This window comes from Sinohyriopsis cumingii, chromosome 14 (assembly GCF_028554795.1).
Source record: "Sinohyriopsis cumingii isolate HCF-2022 chromosome 14, ASM2855479v2, whole genome shotgun sequence".
Lineage (NCBI taxonomy): Eukaryota > Metazoa > Mollusca > Bivalvia > Unionida > Unionidae > Sinohyriopsis > Sinohyriopsis cumingii.
In genome coordinates, this window is record NC_142974.1 from 29,772,823 (window position 1) to 29,796,287 (window position 23,465).

A 23,465-nucleotide genomic window follows, 5' to 3' on the forward strand; every position below is an offset into this window, starting at 1 on the left:
CAAACGTTTGCTTTTCAATTCTTTCTACTAGACAAAATATTTTACTGTTATGCAGCTGTCAATGAAAAATAAGATGAAAAGATATCATGCTTATTTTGGGAAGTACAAAATATACAACAACCTCTAGAATTCCAGTGAAAGGAAAATAATATTTCATATTTTTGTGGAATTCTTTTTAACATCTTTCCTATTTTAAGTTTAATTTTAATATTATGCCTATCAATAAGTTTCATGAATAAGGTAACACTCTGCTCAAAGCAACAAAGCATAGCTTTAAAAAGTCACACTCCAAAGTGAAAATTTATCTACTGTTGACAAATTCACATTTTCAAATGACCAAATTGTCTTGTAATTTAGACCTAATATCTTAAGGATTTTCATCACAATAAATGGATCAACACTGGAAAGATATATAATAGGTGTATACTCACTTCCAAGACTAATATGTGATATATATATATATATATATATATATATATATATATATATATATATATGAGTCAATGAACAACCAAAGAAACACAAACGCAATATTGTATATACAAGGAACAACCAGGTTTTCAGTCTTTGAAAAAAAATATGAAATAAGGCAAGAAAAACATTGTGCAAGATTGTACAAGATATACAGGAAATAAACTTCTAATATGTAGAACATGCATTCACTTTCCATACTGGTTAAAATTCAATGCCAAACAAGTCATGAAAGTCTTTGACAAATCTTTCAAATGAATTGAAATCATGGAATTATTAAAACCAACATTTTTTAAGGATATATATGAGGCAATACCATAATTTTTTTTTTGGAAGAAGTGGCTTTTATGATTATATCCCACCTCTTTTAAAATAAAATTTAAATTGAGAATTGTTATTACACAATGACAAGTTTCCATACACAGGGTGGTACATTTTTATTTTTGTGATAGTAATATCATGAAAGAAAGCAAGAAGACCTGGCACAAATGATCTCCTTTAGTATGCAATAAGAGCAACAAAACAGTTTGATGAAAAATGTATCAATATTAACAACAAAACAAATGAAATAAAAATGAATGAAGAATACTACACTAATACATTTCCATGTATGACCTTTCAATGATGCAATTATGAACAATCAATTCAGTCCAGTTGTCTAATTCTTGATGTTCTCAGATCTCTACTCGTATAGCTTAGTGTATGTATTTTACTGTTTTCGGCTCCATCATGATAAATGTAAATAATCTGAAACAAGTTGTAAAATTGAAGAAAACGGTGATAAAAATACAATTTAAAAAGCAATGGTAAACAGTGTTCCATAGATTATATCATGTTCAGCTGAGTACATTATGTCAGATCTATTTCAATATATGAGCAATATATGAAGAGTAAAGTACAAAATGAGAAGCATCTAGATTGAATTCATATTCCTTATGTGAAAGTGACTGATGACATAGTGATCAACAAAATAAGTAAAATATACAGACATTCAGTGTTGTCATTCCACAAGGAACTGAAAACTAAATAAAAGGTAGAACCCAAATTTATAAAAACTATTCTTATATCTTTTTCATTCTGGAGTTTTTTTCCTTTTCTTAATACATGATGAAGCCTAACAAGGTGTATGATAGACAACAGTGTGGAAAAAATATGACTTCTACACTGTTATTGTCAAAATCTTTATTAAAATAGTATTACTAAGAAGAAACTAAAGGACAACTATTTTATCGATCTTTATCACATTAAAAAAAATTATTGTGATTATTCAGTTCTTTCTTTTGTATAAAATGTACGTCTGAGTGGGAATTAAATCTATTTTTCATTTTCATTTCATTTACAAAGATAATGTAAAATTCTCATTGCATCTGGTAATAACAGTATTTAAAGACTGGAACTATTACATGAACAGGAATCACAAGAAAGATAGCAAAAACACTAATATATAGTTTCTGCAGCATTGTAACAAAAGTAATAACAGTATGACAAATATCAAGAACAAATTGAGATAATAATAATAATAATGATAATAATAATGTGTGGAGAAGAACAAGAGTAGGCTAACTACTCATGCTAATTTAAACCTTTAACATCAAGGTCAAATTTTTTATAATCATTTGGTTCTTTTTTCTCGTACTGATTTAGTTGCACATATTTTCCATGATTTCAAGGATTTATTCTCATGATTGTTGGTAGAAAAGATTAAATAGCTTGATGAAATGAAAATTGTAGACATTCCTTTTACTGTTTTTGATACTGTTGTTTAGATTATTTCAAGCTGATGTTGTTGATCATAATTAACACTGTAAATAATACAGTACTTTATCATTCTCCCGCATTTGTTATAGTAAAAATTGTGTATTTATAGCAATACATACATTTTTTATTATATATCAGGAATTGTTATTAAAACGTAATGGTACCCCTTTCATGCTGATGTGTACATAATGCTTACTTTTTAAGGAGTTAAGATAAGTCGATTTTTGTTCTTTGTTTTAATGGCATAAACAAAAGCAACCTACCCAAGCAAACTCTGGCTTGATGTGCAACCAGCCACCCTTGGTTACAAGTTAGATGCTGTACCTAATGTACTACTGCTGATCGTGTAAATATGCAGAATGCAGAAAAAGTATACATCATGCTTGTAAGCATAATAAAGATTTTTGATGCAGTGTTATATCTGTGTTTGCATTTTGATTTAGTTTACAGTGTTCACGCAAGAAAATGTAAACAATCATTGGCCACTCAAACTGATAAGTCAACTTTTTTATTTAAAGATTTATTGATGCAGAGTAGGGGTCATCTTGTAAATGATCTATATAAAAAAAAATCTGTCCTTAGCTCCTAGCTAGTAAAGGAAAATTTGCACTGTTTTCCCAAATCATAATGTTTTGATAGAGTTGCTAATATGATAAATACGACCTTAATCCTTTAACATATAAAACAGCACTGCTTTGTTTTCTCCAGTGGACAATCTGCAGCATAGATGTTTTTCTCTGCAAAGTCTAAAACTAGTGTGCCATGAATTTGATACTTGTTCAATGTCATGTTGAGTCCCTTTGGTTATGCTGAGCAACTAACACCTATTCAGTTGCAGCAATCCTTTGACAAGATTTCAAATAGACTATGATCAAAGTGTCTCTAACAGACCCCAAGCTCAACCTCAACACAAACAATCATTCAGGTTTACGAATAGTTGAGTGTTCTGTCAATTACAGTGTACTCTGTCACTTAGATATCATATATAATGAATTGCTAACCTTAAGTACTTTCACCAATATGGGGAAAAGAATAACTACTGTGCATGTTAGAGTATTTACATTAAAGGTTACAGATTTTGCAGAGGAAAACAACAATAGTGCTGCATAATGTGAATTGGAGAGACAGGTGTGTGACTGATGCAAGAAAAAGCCAATCGAATTGATAGTACCTGGCATGAAAAGAAAATATGAATAATGGAAAACCCTGATGCAACTTGGGAGTTTGGTTCGAACGAGTGGGTACTAGAGCAGTGTGTTTTGGGAACAGCTGATGCAGTCTGTGAAACAAAAACTATGGCAATGTCAAACATACCAACATATGATCCCTGGCAGCACCAAATCAGTACTAATTGTAGATGGGCCCAAAACAATATTCAAACGCAGGAAATGTGAAGCATCCAGGGATTGAGTTAGTATATCAGTTGATGTATAATGTGTGGGAGGAAAGTCTAAATGAGATCGTGATCAAATCATTTAAGAAATGTGGCATTTCCAACACAATGGGACGGAGGATGACAAACTCTTGATTTCATTCTCAATAATCAGACAAGGAATCTAAGCAGGATGATGTTTACAATGACCAAATGACAGTGGAGAAATTCAAAACCTTATTTGTTAACTCTGATGATGTTGATAAATTCTTGGGCTCTTAACCATATATTAGGAATTTGAATCACTAAGTGTGGACTTTACATTGTTTATTATAATAGTTTAGGAATTAATATATTATGAGATTATGCTAATCGCATCATAATTGATTTCCATTTTATACCCACATATAACATAAATTTAATGCATGGATTCATTATATAATTGGAAGAAAAATGTTAAGCCTTATGGATTTTATTACAAAATGTAAGTTGTCAATTTATTTGTACATATTCAACTCACTATTACAAATTTATTTATTTTACACTGGTTTTGTCTTCATTTGTCATATTTCTGTGTCTATCCATCCATCCATCTTGACCTGTTTATGTTTTCCCAAGTGCACCTCCAACTCACTGACTATATTTAACCCCTTCCAAATGAAACTTACTTGCAAACAAAATCGACTTATAGGAGGGTCACAGAGAACTTTGCTTCTTGCAGTCATAAAATGGGAGCAGGTTGATGTATAGTCCAATCTACAGTATTTTTTATCTCCCACTCACTTCCCTCTTTTCCCTTTAAGAATGTTTAAAATGTAATATCCTGCATAAAAAGATCAGGTGTGCAACTTAATTACTCAATATCATATCATGTATAGTCAAGCTGAGTCGAATCAAGCAAAGTATTTTATGAACCTTGTACTTCTTAAGTGCTAACATTTAATAACTCAAAGGTACTAATTTCAAAACTTGTAGAGAGCAATGAAATACTGCAACCAAAACCTTTCTCTTTGCTAGGCCCAAAAAACTGGGTAATGCTTCTTTAAATAGTTCACTGTCCTAAACTGTGCTGCTTCCTAGGAAAATCATCATGCACATAATCACTAGCAAAACAAACTGGAAAATCTTTTACACAGTATGCATAAACACAATATTAGGATAGTTTTTGACATTACTTTACTCAATGGAGCTGCCTAGCCCTGCAAACATTACTTAATGTACCCTTCCTCTGCTGTACTGGCCAAAGACTGACCAAAATCAAAGGTAAGACCATCCTCTTGTCCTTTATTATTTTTAACTGCTGTGTAATGAAGCCCATATCTGATAGTCTTAAGAAATTCCTTTTAGTACCTAACTGCTTATCTGCTCAAGTGAGTAGTAATAAAAAGTTTCAAGCTGGCTGCCATGGCAGACATAATGGATATTTAAGAATATCTGTTTTAATTCAGGCCCAAGAGGATACCATAACTTTAAGCATGTTTAGTGTAAACACCTTGTTGATATGACCATCCATTTGTCTTAAGTAGTGACAAGATTGTTAGGATTTTCTAGACAGCCACTACTGCAGTCATATCACATATATGAGAAGCATTAATTTTGCTCAAGTCAAACTGGACATTATAAGAAGTCTTGCAATGAAAATCCCATATCAATTCAGAATAAATTGCCATAACAAGATTTTTAAGATGGTCACCAATGCGTCATATTTCATGTTATATTAACATTATTTTCATTTATGTTCAACAAGACAGTAAACGGGCTTTGGTGGAAACTCCAGACCAATATGATCATCTGTTCAGGATGAGAAGCATAAAAAACAAATTGCACAATGCTGAACATGGCGGCCTTTTTGGATGTCAGATTGTCACGATTTTTATTTAACACAAACTAAATATCATAGAAAGTCTTGCAGTGAAAAAGTTGATGTGACCATTCATTTAATGAGCAGTGATAACATTTTCAGGATGGTCACAACAGCAGTCCATACTGGATGTGTTTTCTGACATGTACCTTTCTGCATGCATTTCCATTAAAATATCATAAAATGTCATTTAGTGAAAACCCCATGTCAATATGGCAATCTGTTCATCAGAAGAAGCATCAATAGTTTTCAATGGATGCTGTGCTAGCTATATTGGATGTGTTTTAATTTACTAGCAACTATGGCTTGGGATGAATATGAGCGTTAATTTTCATGGAAATCCTCCCTGTAGTTTTGGAGGTGTCGCAATAAAATGCTAAAAGATGCTGGACAACAGATAAAAGGCCATTGCATAAGCCCTATTACCATTATTGCTAAAAACCATTAATGATGCATAGCAAAACAAAATATACAGATATGTGTCAGTTTAAAACTTAACTTTTCATATTTCTCCATCATCAAAAATTGAAGAAGTATAACTAGTCCTTGATTTCATCAATAATAAATAAAAGAATGGTCATATTTATTAACAATGATTATCTGCATTCTACATTTTATTAAATGTTACAAAATGTAAATATTGCAGATTCTATCCACATTTCTTAAAAGTACAAAATGGACAAAAGTACAAAATAGAAAAAATATGAAATATGTAAAATCAAAAATGGATATTTCTAAATCATAAGTGAAATGTTGATGGATGCATTGTGTATGATGGATGTGGGGCTTTACCATATGCTCACTTGGTCTTGCAACTACGTATCATAAATAAACAAGTAGTTACAGCAGATACCTGATTGGACTTGATGGTAAAGACAACTGTATAATGTATTTACAATGACATATTATCTACATTCCACAAAAGTGGAAAAAAATTAAAATTTGGCAAAACGTAAATAACACAGATACTATCAACATTCTTTAAAAGCACAATTATAATGAACAAAATATGAAATACCTTCACACTAACATGACAACAGCTATTTCTGAAATGATATTATGGGTGGATCTGATGATGCCAACATAATTAAAATATTTTACCTTGAATTTAAAAAATATGCATGATGGGGTCAAAAATGATTTTTGAAATCATGCATAGTGGTGATTTTTGGCATATGATGCAATCTGATATTGAAATAAAAATGGCCTTAGAGAGTCATATCATTAAAAAATACTTAAGCCTTGTCCTAGTTTCCTCAAACACTTTCATTCCTATTTTAGATATTTGGGCATTTATGTTGGGGTGTGGGGAAGAATGCACTGCCTATCGAAAAGTATGAATTGCCAACACTGTGTGGTGTCAGCGTAAGGTAGACACTTACTAACAAGCCAAGCAAAGTTAAATGATCTTACATGGTCATACTTGCATAAAATCAATAGAAGGATGATTTATTTTCTCAGAAATTTAAAATTTAGTCTTTACTACGTGTTTCATATGATGAGATGTGAAAAAATACAACACTGATGAAATCTGACCTGGTCCTTACCATTTGCATTAATGTTAATACCCAGCTCTCGCAACCTGTCAATGACATCATAGATTCAATAGTCATGTGATACTAAGGATGCAGTAGTCAGGTTATGCCAGTAAAAATCGTCGTTGGCATGTACTCTCTGCTTAATTTATCTTTCTATAGGTTGCTGTGGGGTCCACAGGTAATTTTTAAATTACTTGAACAATAACCTTGGAAAGGAGGTTTTGCTGATATCATGTGACTACTGGACCTATGATGTCATAGACAATGGTTACAAGATTTGGCTAGTCATGTGACTAGTCATGTAAATGGCGAGTACCAGATCAAATTTAATCAACACTGCATTATCATCTTCTCTATCAATGAATTAATCAATAACTAATACAACACACACAATTTCTGAGAAAATAAAAATTCTTTTTATAAAAAAACCCCACGAAAAACCAAGCCAAAATGGACTTGAAGTTGTCTACAATATGTTCACACAAATGCACACACAAGCAAAGATGCAATATATAAACAATACACATAACAGCTAAATTGCTGCAGAAATGAAAATGAAAATGAACCACAGAAGTTGGGCGGTGTAACATGTATTTTAATAAGTACACCATTACTTTAATAAGTATACCATTATTTTTTACGATTTCATCCATCTAGTACACCCACCGTGAAAGCCTGACCTGATAGCATATGTAATGTGTGCGTGTGCGATTTGGATTTTTAACACAGCTTTAAAAAAATTTCAGTCATAGCGCTATGATGTCTTCAGTGTGACAGTTTATAATGGCGTCTAGCACTGGGGCATCAATCCACAGACATTCAGCATCATGCCCCACTCAGTCACATTATCTTGACACCAGACCGACCAGTCCTAACACTGGCCTCTTAATGCCGAGTGCCTAGCTAGGCAGCTTTTAGTACCATTTTTATAAGTTTTTAGTATGACTCAGCCGTTGTTCTAACCTGTGACCTCCCACATCCGACGCAGATGCTCTAACCACTTAGGCCACCAAAGCGGTCATATATCGAATGTTATTCCAAATAAGGATACCTGAAAAATGAGAGCTAGTTTTGAATAGCTCCTTTTCTGTCCTAAAACTTTGCCCTTTAATGATTTTAGATTTGGGGTACCAGTAGATTCTCTTTCTTTGAAAATGCTGTTCAGATAAGTGGGGGCAGATTTTGTCAACACCTTGTACATTATTCTGGCCTTTTTCAGAAATATTTTTTCATGCACTGATAATACTTTGTGAACACTGCAATTTAAACATTTTCTGTTTGCTCTCAAGACTATTTTACATGCCCTTTCCAAGAGTCTTTTTGTATCGTCATTCTTATTTAATTGCAGATCATCACCATTCAACAAATACAACTACTATTCAGTAATAAATAATCTCCCCAGGTCTCTTTGCTGTGCTAAATACAATAATGAAAGACCTTTGTGTGAGGATACTGATTTATGTCAAAATTTGGTTAAATCATGTTGAGTATCTTTACAATAGATAAACGTCTTTGAGGGGTTTTCTATTTCTAGGAACAGTGGCTTTAGCTGATGGCAGTTCAGCATTATATGTATAAACCTGAAAGGCCTTCAAGCTCAAATGCCTTCTGCCAAATTATGTTTTGATAGGATTCAAGACAAAAGTTGTCAATGCTTTTTCTCCTCAACATTATAATAATGCGAGTCATATTTGATGTCAGAGCGTTGTCATTTATACCAACTTAAAATACTTTGATATGTTCTGTGTTTTATCAAATTCTGTCGAGTTTCTAAGTAATGTAGCCATATTTTATGGTGAATCAGTACCATGTGTATACATTAGATAGGCATTCATTTATCTCAGGATGCTTTCTGTTGTATCTGGTCAAATTCTGTTTAGTGGTGTCTGAAAAAGTTTTTCTAATTTTATTCCAGGAAACCAAATATATGATGGCAGATTGGCATAATTTATATAATTATGGAATCTATTCATACCAAATGTCTTTCTGTCAAATCCAATCAAGTGATATTTGACCAATGGTTACTTAAAGATTTTTATTGTAATAACAACCCTATTTGATGGTGAGTCAAAATCATTTGTACAAACCTGAAAGACCTCTAAGTGAGGATGCATTCTGGTAATTTTAGTCAAATTATAGAGGTTGTGTCTTAATGAGACATTGTTTGACTCTTGCTGCCCTGCCTACTAAGCCTGATAAGCAGCATGCCTTCTAGCAGCTGTTTGTAGGCTGAACCCCAGAGCATCATAATGGCTGCTTGATTAAGAGCTTCCTGAGTTAGTGCATATGCTGTCTACATTTTCTAAATCAATCTTGTCCCATGCAAACTATGTAATTTAATGAAAAATAAAATTTTAAACACTTACCAATGTTTTGTGCCATGTATTTCCAAAACAATTTACATATAATCCACAGGAATCAATGTTTATATTCACATATTTATAATTAAAAAAAATAGACCTCAAGATATCTGTTTGTGTTTATAACGTATATTTGACTACTTTTCACTACACCATTTTTCACAACAATGTGTCCACTATTTTACTGCAGATTTGGCAATTTCCTGTGATACTGCCTGAAGCAGTCTCTGTCTACACACAATTTAACTTTGCAAATTTCACAGCAAATCAAGACTTCATGTCTACTGCCATTCTGCAAACAAAGTTTGCACTTACCCCGCTTGTCACATTTGACTGGCTAGTGGCAGTTACCTTCGCTATCTATAGCTGATAATGCTGTCCATTTCCTTGATCCCCTGTAACCTGCAATAAGGTGCTGTCCAAGATTTTTTCGGAAGTCAAGCTGACACCATTTTTTGATCCTTCCTCTCCTGGTGATAACCAGATGGCTTGGGGATTCTTTCATGGTCAGGAAGGCATTACAAAGGGGATTCTTTCATGGTCAGGAAGGCATTACAAAGAGCTATATCAAATAAAAACCAGAACAGATACTTCCACCATTTCTTTGCTTTTCTGCATGTACCATATTGCATTCTGATCTGGTCAGCCAAGTCAACACCCATTTTCTTCTTGGAGTACAATGTGGCCACACCAGGTGCTGTTATCTGCTGGCGAACACCATGTCCCTGCTGTCGCTGAACTACAGTTTCTTCTCCAGGGCTGATGTTGTAATAAAGAAAATGGACAAACTTTCTATCTTTTCATGAAGTTATTGTCAATGTTCCCTTCTGCATTGTTCTGAACTGGCCTCTAGAAAGGCTTCTGGTTTTTTTTATGGCTTCAGAAATATCTCTTCTATTTGCACGTATGGTTCCACAGCAGTATATTTTGTCAGTTTGCAAAGATTCTACAAGGGCCGGACTTTAAAAATAATTATCCATGTAAACATGGTGGTTCTTGCCAACAAGTCTTCTTGTCAAATCTGTCACAACTCAGGATCCTAGGCCATGTTCAGTGCCTCGACCGTCTTCACGTCCACAATATATCTGAAACTCGTGAACATAGCCATTTGCTGGATTGGGCCTGTCCCATACTTTTATACCAAATTTGGTAGGCTTTGCTGGCAAGTACTGTCTAAAAGATAATCTGCCTTTAAACGCTATCATACCCTCATCAACAGCTTGATCCTTGGGTGGGTTATAATTTTCAAGGCACCTTGTAAGGACAGTTTTTAGAACTGGTCTAATATGACAGAACTTGTCATGCCCAGATTGTCTCCATGGAAGGTTGTTAGCCACGTCATTCACATGAAAATATTTTGACAGCTTTTCGAATTGTTATCTCGTCATTGCAGCTGGAATACCTGGTACTCCATAAAAGTTTCCCGTGTTCCAAGCGATCTTGTATTCAGGAATTTGCATAATACTAAAAATGACATTTATTCCAAGAAATGCCTTCATTTTTTCTACCGAAGTAAGTGACCACTTGGGATCAGGCTTCTCTTCAATTTGTTTTCCGGCATACCTGTTTGTTTCATCTACCAGTAACTGGAATATTTCTTACAGAAAAAAAGGTAAAAAGAAATATATCTCCCTTGCATTTTTTTCTAAAGTAAATGTTGGCCCTGAAACTTCTGTAAATTTGTCCACTTTTACCGGTCTCAAGTGTTCTGACCAGACTTGATCATCGCGCATTTCATCCTTGGATTCAGATAAATCTGAAATGTCAGGTGTCGAAACCGAACTCATATTAATGTCCGTTCCTTCATCTTGAATCTGATTAAAATCATATCATTTGCAGTATCATCACTTTCAAATCCATCAAAACTACCATCAGAATCGTCATCGGAACACATGAATGTTGCCATTCTGTTTTACTTTCACAATTGACCTTGTTTTCAATAGAATTTCCTGCTTATATGCTGTAAAACTACTAATGGAATACGTTCATCATTTTATGTAAAGACTAATTTCATTGGCTAAATATTTTAAAAATGAATGGATGATTGTAATTTCATCCAATACAAAGCTTTAACATAAAAACGTGTATATGCGTATCTGGGGTTTCCCAACCCTTGGCCGGAAACGCATGTATGAGCCAGCCGGGACAGAGAGAGTATTATTAGCAGCTTGTATATGCGTCTCTGGGGTTACAAGGCTATTTTTATGGTCGCATATATGCATTAGCAGAAGGTAAGGAGTTAAAGGTTCTCTAAAATTTAGTAGAGGTAGCCATATCAGATGTCGAAAAGTTCAAAGACTTTTATGCTTTCTGTCAAATATGATCAGGTTCTGTTCAGCAGTGTCTGAAAAATTATTTATAGGTTCTCTACTTCATAACAGGCTGCTCTCAGCCAAATTTGGTCATAATTGGTTATGCACAGCGAAAACAGGTCCACACCATAACATCACTCTGCCTAGTAGCCAGATGACCTAAACAAAGCAGTAGTTACAGCAAATACAAATATGTTTGAAATTGTTATCATCCACCTTTTTTCTGGATATTTTAGTTGTATTTTTGGTAAGTCAATGACAAATGTTAAATGAATAAGGAAATTAAAAGTAAATATAAAATAGAAGAATATACTTTTCAGATAATATTCACTAATCAAATTCTTTTTAACATCTAACATTGATAACAACAGTTTAACCAAAAATTTCCATTACATAAAGACTACTTATGAGGCTTACAGTTATCTAAATACTTTTTTCTGGAGCTCTTTTCTTGTACATCATCATATCACATGGCAAGCTGTATGCTTCGCCTTCCTGTGGATGGATTTGTTGACCGAATTTGACCATATCTAAAATGAAATAATGTACTGAATTATTGATACAAGTTGAAGATGTTCAACCAAGGAGGCTGATATCTGAATTGTTGAAGTATTTACATATGCCAAAACTGGGACTTTTACTAGACTTCGAAATAAGATTTTCATTTTACACAGCTAAACTCATAAGCTAGCATGCACACTGCTGAGTGTGACTCAAATCTAATAGTGCTGTACATAAAAGCAATTGCACTGAAAGGTATGGAAGGTGGCCACAATATGATGGAACAAGCATTTCAAAATGAAAAAAAAAAACAACAAAAAAACAAAACCATTGTGCATAACATTAAGACTCATTTAATCAGGAGTACAGTGCAATATATATATATATATATATATATATATATATATATATATATATATATATATATATATATATATTCCAAGGTAAATATTTTCTGCAATCCAATAGAAATATGAAACAGGAAGTCAATGAATGACAAATTATAAAACACCTGTGCTTTTCTAAAGTGTTGTTCACTTTTCTTTGATTTTATCAGTGTTTTTCAGAATTATTATTGCTATGATTAAAACAGTATTGCAGGTTTATTTTCTGTGATTTGTGAACCGAAAAGGTCACAATTTTATATCTCCATAAGAGTTTATTAGGCTTTGCTCCTTGAAATCCTATAGTATCATCAAATGCTGATAATTAATCTATCAATTAGGTCATTTTCAAATCCAAAACAAAGACAGGATATTTACTTGAAATGAGTGAATGACATATTTCATGTCGGTGAAAAACAAGTAGGGGATATTTCACCCACAAAATTAATTATATCCACTATTCGCTCAGATCAAGCAAATTGTACTTTTTATTCTAAGCTCAAATGCTTGGGCTAGCAACATATATAAAGACTAATAACTGATATCTTATCCATCATTTCTGCTGTGTTATGTGTATATTCGCACAGAAAATATCAATATTAACATAATTCTAATTCCTAATTCAAGGCAAAACAGCACAACAAAAGTTGAAGAAAAAGTAAATGTACAACACTGGATATAAACTGGAGTTGTTTGCATGTGAGGTGGCCATACTTACACCACCACATAAGTACACTGTATCTGAAAATAGCTCAAATTTCTTGGTTATGATGTTATCGATGATGCAGTGAAAATATTTCTTGTAATTCACTCCAGTTCATTATCACATTTATTTCACTTGGAACATCCAGTAATTTATGACCTAGCATAAAAGTAATGATAAATCTTACATGAGCATACATTTTTAAAAAAAACAGAACTGAAATTAGGCTTCTCAAAGAATATCATTAAATTAAATGTGAGAAATGATTGCTATGGTAACAATTCAAAATTTGGATGAATCTAAATAGCAAGATATAATAAACATTGAAATCATCATGAGCCAAATTTTGAACAAAGTTTAGCAAATCCTTGTGTGTGACATTTTCCATATACCTTTTGATGTGTATCAAAATCAATATAGGCTGTGTCTATTGTCAGATGCTAGTGTTTGTTGGAAAGAGGCAGTGAAAACATTTTAGACTTTAATTGCTCATAAATGTTACCTATTATATAATAATGATGAGGACTTTGTATAGTGCCTAATCTTTAGAAGCTCTAAGCGCTATACAACATTAGACAACACATATAAGATAAAAACATATAATGATATGATTACAAAAACAAACACCATGAAATTAGAAAACATTTTTAAAAAACACGCTGAGAATATTTAAGGTAGGAAACATTATTAGGTCTTTAAGTTTGTTCTTGCAGTCAAAAAAAGTGAGTCTTGAGAGCACTCTTTAATGTGATCACTGTGTGTTTGTGTCTAAGTTTAGTGGGCAATTCATTCCATGTTGCCCTGTTGCACTACTGTTATAATAAAGGCAGTTTTGACACAAAACATGTCTGTTAATTAATAATTTTTTCTATCATTTCCAAAAACATACCAGACAGATGAAATTGGGACATTACTCATCTTCATAAAAAAAGATTACAATAGTTTTTTTTATCATAGCAAGTACACACAACTATGACTGTTTGGTACAAACTTGTGTATCCTGATTTCTAACCTATAATATATGTCTAGCTGGTTGGAAAAACAATGTTAAATTTTTTATTTTGTATCACCCAACTGTTACATGTGATGCATCTGTGTGTGGTTAGGTGATGATCAACAACTTGCCCATTCATAATACTTTCAGTAATTAAATAGTAACATATTCATTGTGGAGTCATTTTATATTGTGTCTGAATAAAGAAAATTTAAATACTTTTATATGCTCAACATTTCACAAATTTACTAAATTATAGACAAACTGTCCATGTTGGTCCACATTCACCATAATGTGAGTAAAAGCTTTGGTTTAATTTTTACCGCAACCCAAATTAGTTCTGGGTAGCCAATATGTTAAACTAGCAAATGTAAAGCTTCTTGATGAATCTAAGGATCAAGCTATAATAGAATGCTTGTTCCAGGGTCCAATAGTCATTTATGTCAAGTAGAAGTAATCAGGAATGCAAACGAGTTCCTACCTGAAATAAGACGCAAGTCCTATGAGACCTCTACTGGCGGCATGACTTATATTGTGACAAGCACTTTACGAGTTAACAGTTAAACTGAAATTGTATACAGTGCAGAGTATATGTGGTATCAGGGGGAAACCTTGTTAAAGATGAGATCACATGGCCTCAATGAAGCATATGGATTTCATCTTGCCAGTAAGCTTAGGCATGATCTAGGTACACTCATTGCCTTGCTGCAAAGAAAACCTGTGCAACTTTTAACTAATTATGTACTGCCATCATCACTTTGGCATGCTAATATATCAATGAAGCTGCGCACTTTTGAAAATACCAGTGACTTGTCGGTGAACTTAAAGCTGCTTGACCATAAGAAAAATCACAAAATGTTGAAATTTTCTGGCTCTTAACTTCCCAGATATCTTATTTATAACGATGTGATAGCTTGTCAAAAAGCAAAGCTTCTCAACATTAATGGCTCACAGATGACAGAAAAGTGACCTGTAAATGCCAAAACTGTTACAAAATCGATGGCTAGGACTGAAACTTAATTTCTGCAAGGCACAAACCTTGACTTGTCTAAGGAGTCATTAATAGGAAGGATTATAAACTCGCTGTCTTCACTACAAACCTAATATTTTCAAGGTTTGGACAAAATATAGTTCAAGCTGGCCTCTGTGTGCCTGTGGTGTTTTAGCAAGAGCGCATGTAGTGATGTGGATAGGTGTCTTGTTTGAGTCAAGCGATGACAGTAAACCGGTTCTATTAAAATTAACTTATCCTTAGGACTAGTTCTTGTGAAAAAAATCCTATGCCCTGTACAAGGTTAACAAACAATTTATGCAAAATTATCAGAAAAAAAATAGAGTTTCCAATTTCTTTAAGCAGCCTTACCGACTTTATAAATGTATATGTAGAAATAATGTAGAATTCTGATGGCTATTGACAGGGGGCCCCGAGTGGCCGAGTGGTCTAAAGCACTGTTCGTTATGGATCACTGCCATCTCACCTCTGTCTGCGTGGGTTCGAGTCTCAGATTCGGCCAATGTGGGTATGCAAGAAAGCTTGCCAGTAGCTTCTCGTGGGTCAGTGGTTATTTCCGGGGTATTCCCCGGTTCTTCCTCCACCATTAATACTGGCCGCCATGCATAGCCTAGCATGTGCTGAAAAATGGCGTTAAACCCTACAACAACAACAACAACAAAAGCTATTGACAGACAATACAGTGTTGATCATATCATAACAAAAGCTTAAGTTGAATAACATACATTATGTGAATGGCCATTTATAGTGAGGTAATTATAATGTCATTAGAAGAGTTTCATCACACAGATGCAATTTCATAAAGTTGGAAAAGGCAGTATTTTTTTTCCTCTTTCAAGAAGAACTGGAGTTGAAAAGTAGCAGAGTTTATTTCCTAATGCTTATGTTATCAGGTAGTATATTTGATGGAGAAACTATCCACTGATACACTGTGATAACAATTTTCTTTTCTTTCAAATGGTTCCTACTGAAACAATGGTAATGATAAATTTTACCAACTAGTTTACATCTCTTTGGGGCGAGCTTCTTCATCAGTTGTTTCTGAATTAATTGATGTTTCAGTGCTTACTGATGAAGCACCACTGCTACCCTCAGGTCCTGACCTGTCTAGGATACAGACATCTGCAGAGAAATATAGAGAATATTGGTAAAGATACCAGAATGATTTGTACAAAATATGACTAAAACTGAGCACTGAATCCAACTTTCTACCTCAGTAAAAAATTTTTGTTCACTGCTTACTAGGCTGTTTTTGTCCTTTAAAACAATGGTAACATTTATTCTATTTATTGAAATTGGGGCCCGAGCTCATCAATACAAAGTACACACTCAATTTAAAATTTTATTTCAAACTAGCCAGTGTATTTTGGACTGTTCTTTCTGTTGTATGCATTGTTTTGCCTATATATGTTTACAGTGTACAGCCTGCCAGACTGTAAATTACTATGTGTAGTAGAATTGTCTTAAGTAGCATTTATATGTGTATGTAAGTAGGTAGATCAGTGACATGAGCAAAAGAATAAAAGTGTTCACCATAACAACAGGTGCATTGCATGTTGTCATGCATCACTAATTCCACCCTATCCTCCAAGTAGGTAGATCAGTGAAGTGAGCAAAAGAATAAAAGTGTTCACCATAACAACAGGTGCATTTCATGTTGTCATGCATCACTAATTCCACCCTATCCTCCTTTCTCTCAAAGCATTCTATCAGAAGTCTTCTTAGAGAGCAGTTGTGAGACTCTCTAGTATGTATTAATACTTGTAGAATAAAAATCTATATCTACATATATATTTCTTTTAAGAAAGATATATTGTTAGTTACTACACAGAAGTCTTAGATCTGGTTTAATTGCTACATTAGCAAATAAATCTACAGGAAATGAATCATTGTTATTCAATCAACCCATCTACGTCTTTAACATTTCTAAATTACCAAGTCTTAATTGGAATAAGATATAAAGCACAAATCTAAACGTTTGTTGCATGTTACTGCCTTTGAAACAATATGTTAGAATAGCAAACATGATATTCCATGGATTTATCTCTTTCATTATTAAGGTACAAATGCAGATAAAGACTGGCTTGTGGTCAGGATGTCTTATCTTTTGTCTTTCCTACTTACAACAAAGAAATCCAAAGATAAAACTTGATCATGTTTACAAAATGTCTATATTAACCTGCATTCAATTTAAATTTCTCTACAGGACACATTACAAATAATCCTACCTGAGACCTCTTTTACGTTAGTTTCTTCGTTAGGATTTGATGGATCTGCAAAAGTGAAAAATTAAACCATTCAAGTTTAAAAATACTTGTTTCAGTAAATAATCTAATAATGGGTTGGTGGTTGGGTTGCAGGATACTAACTGGAAAACATGTACTATTGGAGTATTTGTAAAGGTTCTGTTCAACACTGTCTAGTTAAAACTGTTTAGTGCAGTGCACACATACTCATTAATTCCCCCAAAAGTAACCTATGAATCAATTATCAAGTCTTAGTTTGAACGTGAGGTAAAGCTTAAAACCAGACCCTTAATAGATTAGAAAATCTGGGATGTGAACTACCTTGACAGATCAAATTAAAGATTAAGCATGCAAAATAGGGCATAAATTATTTGCATTCCATTTATGAAATTACACTTCTTGCTGGCATTAGGACAGTAAGTTATGTTATTCAAATGATTGTTCTATTTCATTCTTGAGGAACAAATGAAGGAAAGATGAAGTCTGGCCTGTGCTCAGGAACTGTTTTTGTCTTACTCTTACTTTTTCTGACTATTAACAGAAAGAAAGAAAACATACTCCTGATCATTTAACATTGTCTATAATAAGCTGGATTAAATTCAAATTTCTCTACAGAATGCTTAGAACACATTACAAATATACCTACCTAAAACCTCTTTTGCATTAGTTTCTTCATGAGGATCTGATGGGCCTGCAAAAGTAGCATTAAGACTAAGATAATATTTAAACAAAAAATTCAATCATGCAAATTTAAACATACCAGTATATAACCTAAGGATGGTTAGGCAAATGGGCTATGGTATACAAATCAGAGTATTTGTATAGGTTCTCGTGCTGGTGTATTAAATTCTGAAGTGCTTAATTAAAATCATTTAACCAGTGTACATTACACATTTATCACCAGAAAACTAACCTATAATTCAGTTATCAAGACTTAGTCTGAATGAGAGATAAAGCATAAAACAAGTACCCTAATAGAACAGAAAATCTAGGATGTAAACTACTAGGGGTGAAATGATTCATCAATATATCGATGCATTGATACTTTTGCTGAAACAATATACATATCGATACAAGAAACGGAGATTCATTACAAAATTATACTTATCATGTGCACGTTATTTTAGTCCTCAGCAATCAGGAATAATTATTATTATTGCCTTGTTATTTTGTAAACTTATAATCCATCTGAAACATCATTTTCAGTCACTGACACTTTGTTTATTAGTAAAAACGAACAAGATTATTAGAGAATAACCACTTGCCATCTACACAAATTAACATGGTTTGTAATCTGCCCCCAACCTTTCCATGCTAATTATCTTAACCAAAAAGTATGTTCAGCACATACTATACATTCTAAACATGTTCCGCATATTTAGTGAAGTACTTCACTCATCATTTAATAAGCCCTTTCACACGAAGTTTCTAATTTGAATTGTATCTCGACTCCTTTGGTCGATCTGAAAGCTACACTGCCGGTGTGTTGCACACTGAAATATGTTACAATGAATTCTCATTTGTCGCCATTGCTTGTTTCGCTCCAGGTTAAATTATAACCAACAATCAGAAATCAATGTAGCTTATTCTCTGCATGACAAACAGGAAGAACTGACAGAGCTACAGAGATAAGTCATTGGATGTGTCAAGTACTTAACATGAACATTTTTATGAATTCGCTCACTTGGAGAACAGTGACAAGTGAGAACTCCCACAAATTTATTGAAAGCCCCACATAAGAAACTGCTTGGCGAAGTATACCATTTTTATTTTTATTTGTTACATCAGTTTTTTGGGTAGCAGCTGTTCACCATCTGTGTTCTTCAAGCACGGCTTGATTGGTTTTGAAACTAAATTTGATTAGAACAACATGCCCAGGAGTAAAAATTATGGCATAGTTTGAACCTTTCATGAAGAAAGTTTTACAAATGCATGTTTAAAATACGAGCTATCTAGAAAAGACAAAATGTCCAATTCCCAGAGTGGCTCATTATGATTTCGTTCGGCAAATAGTTACTGATGATAGTGATGATTACAATAATTTTTAAAGTTATGAAGTATATCAGATTATTGGAGCTTGGAAAGTGTTAACGGATATACCAGTGAGTGATTTTGAGCCTGAAATGGTGTTAAATATGAGTCAGATGTACATGCTGGATGGACAAAAAACAGCATCAGTCTTTCAGTGGTATTTCAAAATTACATGTACAAAGGGCAGAATAATGAGCATAATTAAACTATACACTATTTAAAAGTATAAAGCAATTTGCACGTTTTATTTATTCAATTTCAACCTGCAGATCATATGCTACAAAACCATGATATGTATCCATATCAGGGTTAAAATAAATTGAATAAAATAAGGGTTAAAAAATGCAATTAAGAAGTAAACATATTTATTTTAATATGTCTGTCTGCAAAAGCATTGATGGACTAAATACCCAACATATTCAAACTGACAAAGCCAGATATGTTTAAGTCCCTTCAGAAAGAAACACTGAACATTACTAATAAAAAGAAGGAGCAGAGTATGCTCAGAATTAATTAACAGATTAATGATTATACAACTAGGAGTGATATCTGTCAAAGATATTGATTTCAGTAGGACTATAAGAAAGTGGCATAGGAAGAAACAGAGACAGATATTGAAGTTTAGATAAATATTGACCTATGAACATTTCTTCCTCCTGTTTTCTTTGATAATGGGGCAGGTCTCCCTTAAGACAAAAAACCTCTCATCATCTCTCCTTACATTGTGCATATGAAACAAATTTGGAATTTTTCTTTTTTATGTAGAGATATTTAACCTGAGTGAATGAAGGTGCTGATGGAATAAATTAAATTAGCACAGAATGAGCTAAGGGGCATATTTCAAACTGCTCAAGCTTATCACCTTGTTCAAGTTAAAACAAACTGTAGAATAGAACTGTGTGTAGTAAATGTTTTCCCTTCTTCACTAACAAATACATATACTTGTGTCTGCAACAGTCTTTTGCATCTGCAGGAAGTAAAATGTGATAGCTTTTGTTGATATTCAACCTTATTCCCATGCCTGGATTTGTTCTAGATGAGATTTTCTTTGCACGAGGAAATTGCATTATTTCTTCTGTTTTGAAGATAACATCATAATGTCTTTTAAGTTTAACTGAGACACGAAATTGTTTTCAAATCATTCATATTGTACAAAAACAAAGGGAATTAAATGGAGCCACCATTAAATGGCCTGAAATGTTGGATAAAACTCACTGCAACCAACAGGTAGTCTGTTTAAAGGTATTGTTGTTATCTTCTCATCAATGAGAAATATATTAGGGCTGTTCCAGTAAAGCATATATCCCCCCCACGGGACGGAACTTCAAAAACTTTTGTAGGAGGTTGTGTTTCGAACTATTTTGATTCTGACAGTGGAAGGTAGGTTAGGAAAATCACTTCTGTTGTGGGTTGTGCTAACAAAATGAGAAATCGCTGGTGGGGTTGTCAGAAAGAAGAAGAAAAAACCGAATATATATTTAAAATCGCATCTACCCCCCTCCTAGTGGTCTAACGTGAATAAAACACTGGGTCAGAAAATGATGCCAGTACACGCGAGTGCACACAATTTGTACGAATTCGCATACTTTTAAAGCAGTGATACGCGTTCGGCAAATTACGTCAACACCGTGGATATAAAAAATGTGCTTTGCGCAGTATGCAATTTTTATTAAGCTTTTAACTTTAACTTTAAAAGTGCATTTCGCGATGTAATTTGCGCTGCCACAGCTGTCTCACTTTCATCGTGGAAGTTTTACAAATGCGTGCTTCCAATAAGGGCCACACGGGCAACCAAAATGGTTGAATCACAACACGGTTTGTCTTCAGACATCGTTTTCAATTGGCAAATAATGGCTGGTGATAGCTATGATGACAATGAATTTCATGTATAGCCCATTTCATGCAGACTTCGGTGAACTTCGTAATTTGCTCGGAATTTTGATCATGTGGCGGGTGGTCAGCTGACCGTAATACTGGTGGGCAAAATATGGCTAATGCTTCAGCGTCAGCATCAACTTCTGTAACTACTTCAACATTGTTTATCGAGTTGAAAAATGCATATTCAACAGCGATGCTGCCACAGATATTGACGAAATTTAATATTGGAACCATCCTGTCTTATTTTCTGGAAACCGGGGCGGATTTCAAACCCATACGAGAGAGTAGCTTTGAGCTGTTTACATCTGGACATGTACATGTAAGTAAGGAAACGGTGTCGAAGTAAACAAATTTAATCCTGGCAATCAAAGAGCAAGTTGTTCAAACTATTTCTGTGCATCCAAAACATCACTACAATAAAATGCGTTTCATATGAGCTTATCAGATTTGTTTTTGAAAGTCTGTGGATAATTTACGCATAAATTTCAATCATTTAGTTAATTTTATTTGTGAAATATTTCTAAACAACAATGGGGGCCATTTTATTATGTACATGTACCCACCAGCGTTTCATTGGCTGGAGTATAAAGTAACTCAGGAGGTAATTCGGATAATTATGGAGCAACTCGGTTAAATTCAGTAAGAAATGGGCTATATCGGTCTGTTGGACATTGGAATAATGTCACTGGAAATACCAGTGTGTGATTTTGAGCCCAAAATTGATGTTGAGTGCGAGTCCAATGTATGTGTTGGATGGAAAATATGCCAGTTATATTTATTAAATATACCCATGTCTAAACAAGCAGATTATGGGAATGTTGGACTTTAAACCCTAATACAGCATTATGGAAGAGAAAAATCTGGCATAAGAGGCAGCAAAACACTGATTCAAGGAAGTGAATCTTTGGCAGGGTTCATGTTAGTGAAAACTGACAGAGGTCTCTGAAACGCTTATAATCATGCATATTTGGACGCCAATTTTTTTTATTTAGGTGGACGGTAAAATTCAAAAACTTGCCTGTCCTGCTCCAGTCAACTGCATAGTGCGAAAATGTGTTGATCATTTAGCTGTGATAATATTTACAATGACAGAATTTAGTGGCTGAAATCCCACCCCCCGTTGTCACCATTGTAAGTGTACATCAAAAGCACATGCTGCAATAGCTAAGCGGCGAGATCTAAGGCTTTGACTGGCAGCTGGGTGGGAAAACCTACTGATATTTACAGTGCTTGAATTCAGAGGCAGAAATACCCAGAGATGTACATGTGGTCATTTATAACAGTACATCATATAAACAACTTCAGCTTTCATTCTTGTGTTCATTTCCGAGTGTAACGGAATAAGCAGTGCACATGACCTCGGAATCATGACATGTTGAGACAGACTTGAATGAGTATTTTGGGGTTCAACAGCAAACTGACGAAGATTGTGAGAGTCAGGAGAGGGCTAAAGTTGCTAGAACTGATAGTTTGAAAGGGACATTCGCCAAGTGTAAGAAAGTGGTGATGCCTAGCTTTGCGTTTTGAATAAGACCTTCCTTGGGTCGAAAAAATTCAGACTCACTCTGATGGACAAGCAAGAGCTATGTCATTGTTATAAAGAATGTAGAAATTAAACTCCATGGCAACCAATAGTTCTTATAATTGGCATAGTTTTCTGAGAGGGGACTGCAACTTTTCCTGATGGGACTCATATTTTTACCAAAAAGGGAGCCATGGACTCTTAGTTTTAAAATCCTAACGAGACCTCTGGTTCAAAACTTTTCTTTTTGGGACAGAGATATCCAAGAGAGAATACCCATGGGGCCATACATGTGAGATGTTGAAAATTGCACAGCCATAAAGAACAGTCTCTTGTTCAAGCTAGTTATGCGTATGTGTTTCAGACAGCAGGCAATGAAAGGAGCCGACAGCACAGAATAATATTTGTACACCGAGGAGGAAGATCATATTAAATTCAGAAACAATTAACAGATTAATGCTCACAGGGAACATCAGACAATCCCCATACAACATAATTAAGTGTGTGTGGATCTCAAGTTGGC

At 34.0% G+C, this 23,465-nt stretch overlaps 1 long non-coding RNA gene across 1 annotated transcript in view; it reads right to left on the reverse strand.

Annotated features, from left to right (window-relative positions):
* Window positions 1-891: 891 nt before the first annotated feature.
* LOC149783501 (uncharacterized) overlaps window positions 892-23,465 on the reverse strand; it is a 128,649-nt gene continuing 106,075 nt past the window's right edge. Inside the window, exon 2 of the long non-coding RNA XR_016413612.1 lies at window positions 892-6,371. This is a non-coding gene — a long non-coding RNA (uncharacterized LOC149783501). The remainder of the gene's footprint in view (window positions 6,372-23,465) is intronic.